Source organism: Meles meles, chromosome 21, assembly GCF_922984935.1.
Source record: "Meles meles chromosome 21, mMelMel3.1 paternal haplotype, whole genome shotgun sequence".
Taxonomy (NCBI): Eukaryota; Metazoa; Chordata; class Mammalia; order Carnivora; family Mustelidae; genus Meles; species Meles meles.
The window spans coordinates 26,572,374-26,578,699 of NC_060086.1; the positions used below are offsets into that span (position 1 = coordinate 26,572,374).

The following is a 6,326-nucleotide window of genomic DNA, read 5'->3' on the forward strand; positions in this document are numbered from 1 at the left end:
GAATAAAAATATCTTTATGAAGAGTTTTGTTGTGCTGTTATCTTAGGGTAGAGCCCGAGGCAGAGTTAAAGGCTGGGTAAAGTTCGGGAATCTCTAAGAGACCAGAATTTTTTTCAGGGACTCAGAACCCATAGTTTGCTTGGAACAGGGACTGTGTTGAGAGCACAGGGGCTAGACTGGTCTAGGCTGAAAGTTTTTTTCAAGAGTATTGTGAGGATAAGGACACCTTAACATCCATTCTCCTTTCTCTTCCCATACCTTCCCCAGCTTCCAGGTAGAAGAGTAGAGGTCTTCTGGTCAGTTATTTCAAGAGTTCATCTGTGATTCCCAGGGCTTCCTGTGAGTAGGGCTGATCCCCTGGTGCTGCCTGACCTCTTTCCCCATGTCAAGATTTTTTTGTCTTTGCCTGTGAGCACCAAGTTCTGAAAGGAGGTCAGATGGTGATAAAAATTTCCTTGGCTGCATCATTTTTATCCACCACTACCAATAGGCAAATCTCTGGTTCCATGAGCCTGTTAAGAATGGTCTCCAGAGTCTCATGCAAATAACACTTGATGATGTATTTAAAGATTTTATTTATCTATTTGAGAGAGAGAGAGAGAGCATGCATGTAAGTGGCATGAGGAGCAGAGAGGAAGGGAGAGGAAAAGGGGAGAGAATCTCCAAGAGTCCATGCTCAGCATAGAGCCTGTTGCAGGGCTCAATCTCACAACCCCGAGATCATGACATGAGCCAAAGCCAAGAGTCAGATACTTAGCTGACAGAACTACCCAGACACATACCCAAGGACACATTTAAAGTAATGTGATCAACATTGTAGAGCTTTGGTCGCTGACACCTCTAGGTTATTGTAGGTCTTTTCCACTGCCAAATTGATAACACAAAACTCTGAGTAGATGTCCACCACACACGCTTTCTCATCCACCACTGGCAAGGCTGAGAATCAGTGCATTCAGAATGCCTAGAGCCGTGTAGACAGGGATGGGAGTGTTGGCCTACATGCCAATCTGCGGTCCTTCCAGAGACTTAGACATGAACTCTGGCTTGGGAAACACAGTGACAATCTGAAGAACTCGAGGACGTGCTTATAGGTGTGGATGTGCAAAGTGTCGCCTTATTCCGGGTCAGTAACTGGCACCCTGTGGGTCTTATTTTGAATCAGTGAAGAGATAGCATCAAACAAGCTGGCCTTAGAAGCAACACAGACAAGGGATTAAAGAACTCCTGGGGGTACACTTCCCTCCAGGTTTCTATCTCACATTGCCCCAGCCTATAGATCTATACCAAGACTGGTTTATTAGCAGCAGTGCAGGAGACTGATGAAATCCTTGCTGGCCAGCATGCCCACAAAACTTTGCCTCTTACCTTCCCACAAAGGGGCAGCTTACAGACCATTGGTTACCAAAGGGGGTAAGAAAAAAAAGCTTTCTTCATCTACAGGGAAATATTAAATATAAACATATTGGAGTCTGGGGGAATCAGGTCACAGCTGTGATGAGACTTCATAAAAGAAGTGTACATGCTGTGATTGGATTCTGGGGTCCCTTGAGGATGCTCATTTTCCAGAGCTGGAAGCTATCCCAAGAACTGACCATCTCTTTTGCAAGAGACACTGGTTGGGTTCTTTTGCTTTAGGAAACATGCTTTCTTTTTTTTCCTCAATGAAGGCATTTATTGCTTTAAACTTCCCTCTCTGAACTGCTTTTGTTGCATCCCGTAAGTTTAGTGTGTGCTTCCATTTTCCTTTGTATCAGGATATTTTCTGGGGAACCTGTGTGGCTCGGTCGGTTAAGCATCTGCCGTAGGCTCAAGTCATGATACCAGGGTCATGGGATCAAACCCACATCGGGCTCCCTGCTCATCAGGAAGCCTGCTTCTCCCAATGCCTCTGTCGCTCCCCCTGTGTGCGCGCTCTCTCTCTCTCTTTCTCTGTGTCAAATGAATAAAACCTTTTTTTAAAAGATAACTTTTTATTTCCCTTTTGATTTCTTCTTTGCCCCAGTGGTTGTTCAAGAGTATGTTTCCACACATTTGTGAATTTTCCAGTTTTCCTCTTGTAATTCATTTCTAGTTTCACACCATTGTGGTCAGAAAAGATATTTGGTATGATTTCAGTCATCTTATTTGCTAAGAATTGCTCTGTAACCTAACCTATCTATCCTAGGGAATGTTCCATGTGTCCTTCAGATGCATGCGTATTCCACTGCCATGGAGTGGAATGTTCTGCATAAATTATGCTAAGGTAGAGTTCAAGTCCAATGTTTCCTTATGAATTTTCTGTCCAGATTTTCTGTCTGGATAAACAAGTCCATTGTTGCAAGTCCCCTAATGTTATTGTAGTGCTGTTTATTTCTCTCTTCAGATCTCTTAATATTTGCTGAATGCATTTTGTTGCTCTGATAGTGAGTGCATATATATTTGCAATTGTTATATTCTCTTTATGAATTAACCTCTTTATCATTGTAAAATGGCCTTTGTTGTCTCTTGCTACAATTTTTGACTTGAAGTCTGTTTTGCTGATATAAGGATAGCTATTCCTACTCACTTTTGGTTTCCATTTGCATGAAATATATTTTTCTACCCTTCGCTTTGAGACTATGTATGTACTTAAGGTTAAAGTGAGTCTCTTGTAGGCAATATATAGTTGGGTTGTGTTTGTTTTTTTCTTTTAGATTTTATTTATTTATTTGACACAGAGAGAGAGAGATCACAAGTAGGCAGAGAGGCAGGCAGAGAGAGAGGGGGAAGCAGATTCTCTGCTGAGCAGAGAGCCTGATGCAGGGCTTGATCTCAGGACCCTGAGATCATGACCTGAGCGGAAGGCAGAGGCTTAACCCACTGAGCCACCCAGGCACCCCAGGGTTGTTTTTTAATCCATTCAGCCACTCTATGCTTTTTGATTAGAGAATTTAATCTCTTTACATTAGCAGTAATTATTAATAGGTAAGTACTTATTAATGCCATCTTACTGTTTTCTGGTTGCTTTGTATTTCCCTTATTTCTTTCTTCCTCTTTGGTTATCTTTCATTGTGAGTTGATGATTTTCCATAGTAGCAAGCTTTGATCATCTTTATCTTTTGTGTATCTACCATAGGTCTTTGTTTTGTGGTTATTCTGAGAATTGTATAAAATGTCTCGTAAACTTAACAGTCTATTTTAAGATGATAATTTAACTTCAATCATATACAAAAATTCAACCCTCTTACTGCCCTCCCATATATTATGTTTTCAATGTCACAATTAATCTCATTTATATTGTAGATCCACTAACATATTATTGTAGCAATTGTTACTTTCGATACCTTTGTCCTTTAAACATTTATATTACAATTAAGTGATTAACACACAAACATATTATAGTATTAGTATTCTGAATTTGATACTTACCTTTACCAGTATGTTTTATGTTTGTATATATTTTCATGTTGCTAATTAGTGTCCTTTCATTTCTGCTTCAAGAATTCCTTTCAGCATGTCTTGTGAGGAGGCAGTTCTAGTGAGGACAAACCCCCTCAGCTTCTGTTTGTTTGGAAAGATCTTTCTCTCTCCTTCATTTCTCAAAACAACTCTGCCAGGTAAATTATTCTTGGTTGATAGAGTTTTTTTCCTTTCAGCAATCTGAATATATCATTCCACTCTCTGCTAAAAAAAATCTTCTATAGCCTCATGGGAGTTCCCTTATATATGAGAATTTTTTTTTTAATCTTGCTGCTTTAAAAATTCTCTCTTTTTCTTGATTTTGGACAGTTTCATTATAAAGTGTCTTAGAGAAGATCAGCTGAGGCTGAAATTTTAGGATGACTTATTAACTTTATAAGTTTGGATGTCCAAATCTCTGTTCAGATTTGGGAAGTTCTCAGCCTTTATTTCTTTAAATAAGACTTCTGCCTCCTTTCCCACTCTTCTCCTTCAGGTAACCCAATAATGCATGGTTTCTTTGAATGGCATCATGTAATTCATATAGGCTTTCTTTATTCTTTTTAGTTCTTTTTTCTTTTTGCTCCTCTGACTGGATGATTTCAGTGACCTGCCATCTAGCTCATGAACTCTTTCTTCTGCTTGGTCGAGTCTGCTGTTGAGCTTTCTATTGATCTCTTCATTTTAGTTATTGTATTTGTCAATTCTAGGATTTCTTTTTTTTTTAAATATTTTATTTATTTATTTATTTGTCAGAGAGAGGGAGAAAGAGCGCACAAGCAGGCAGAGTGGCAGGCAGAGGCAGAGGGAGAAGCAGGCTCCCTGCTGAGCAAGGAGCCTGATGCAGGACTCGATCCCAGGATCCTGGGATCATGACCTGAGCTGAAGACATTGGCTTAACTGACTGAGCCACCCAGGCGTCCCTCAACTCTAGGATTTCTGTGTGTGTGTGTGTGTGTGTGTGTGTGTGTGTTTTAATGGTTTCTATTTCTTACTGAACTTCTCATTTTGTTCATGCATTATTTTCCTAATTTCATTTAGTCGTTTATCTGTGTTTCTTGCATTGTTTATCTGTGTTTCTTGCAGTTCACAGAATTTCTTTAAGAGGATTATTCTGAATTCTGTGTCAGACAGTTCATAGACCTCCATTTCTTTAGGGTCATTTGTTGAAGTTTTACTATTTTCTTTTGGTGATGTTGTATTTCCTTGATTCTTCATGATCCTTGTGGTCTTGCTTTGGTGTCTGCACAATTAAGGAAGTAGGCACCTCTTCCAGTCTCTACATGCTAACTTCAATAGCAAAACCTTTCACCAGAGATTCTGGGTGGGCAATCTGGTGGTAACCATATGTGGGCTTATTATGTGGAGTCTTTTGGTGGGCAGGCCATGCTTGGGAACATGGTGGTGGACCTAGATCCTGAGTCCACAGGGGCCATCCAGGTGCTGTGTATCACTAGAGTGAGTCCAACATCTGGATCCAAGTGGGCTAGTCATACTTGTCCGGAGAATGATTTGCACACTTTTGGTCTTCAGTAGTGTAGTGCAAACACACCCCAGCAGGTACATCAGATGCTCCATTGGGTAAGGAAGGAAAATAGTGGAACTTCTAATTATGTTTATTACTTACCTTATTTCTTTTAGTTTCCTTTTCATGAATTTTTTTAATATACTGAATGTTCCATACAATAATACGTATACATTTATTTATAAATAAATACACACATTTGTGGGGGTACAGGCCCTAAATGTATACTGTTGAAGTGACTGTTCAAACGAGTTTAGGGACCATTACTCCAAGCCACTACCTTCTACTTCTCTACTTACTGATTAACTTATGGCTTTCTTAATTACTAGCAGACTTGAAGATATATTCTTGCCACCTTGATAGAACTGTATTTTCTGAATATCTATAAAGCAATATTATCTACTAGAGATAGTGATTTTAGAAATTTGACTTATTATCATGGGTCTCACTCTCAGTAAATTGAGAGGGTAAAACAGAATGTATTTTCTGTGCCTCATGAAGTTAACTAGTTGCTGTTATAGACACAGTGAGAATTAATTCTGCTCTCTGACCACCTGAGAATAACATTTTTAAGGTAAGGAATTGCCTATTCATTGAGACGTAAGTCAATAAGTGGAGGCTAATGATAGACGAGGGAACAATCAGATACAATGTAGTAAATTATGTTCTGTCACATTGTAATTCTTAATAACGCAGCTGTCACTCTAGACATATTTGCGTCTTTATCTGGAGAGCGGAAAGAAATAAAATGTAGGCTATTATAGAAAAGGTAAAAATCTTGGGATGCGGGTGGAAGGAAAGACTTTATGAAGAAGGCTCTTCGGTGGGGTGCTGATGGGTGAGCGAGAGTTCACCGAGGTGACAGGGTAGGAAATGGAAGAGAGCATCCCAGACACAGGGAGCAAAGTGTGCACAGACACAGACGGACGATCGCTGAGGAAGGGGAAGGAGTGCGGTATGGCTGGAGCACACGGAGGCCGTGCATGTTTGTGAGAGAGCGCAGGAAGGGGGGGTCAAACAGGGGATGCCAAACAACGGGGTCATTGAGAGTTAGACAAGCTTGGAATCAGATTCTTGCTTAGCCTCCTACTAGCTCTGTGCTCCTGAGCGAGTACCTTTGTGCTCTCTGTGCATGTACAATAACAACCCTAGCACCTCCCTTCTAGGGCTATTGTGAGTTTGAAGTAAGAGAATCCATTTGAAATGCTTAGATTAGCACTGATCACGTGGTATCATCTAAGTCCTCAGTAAAGAGAAAGTGGTGCTGTTATTGTCATTGTTATACTCCCCCCCCCCCCCCCACACACACACCCCTATGCTAGTAACTAGTAGATGGCTTATATCTCACGTCAAAGAGTTCGGGCTTTATCTTTTGGGTCACTGT

The 6,326-nt window shown here is 40.4% G+C and overlaps 1 pseudogene; it reads right to left on the minus strand.

The window, feature by feature from the left end:
* Positions 1-314: 314 nt before the first annotated feature.
* LOC123933602 lies at positions 315-1,566 on the minus strand (annotated as a pseudogene).
* Positions 1,567-6,326: the final 4,760 nt, after the last annotated feature.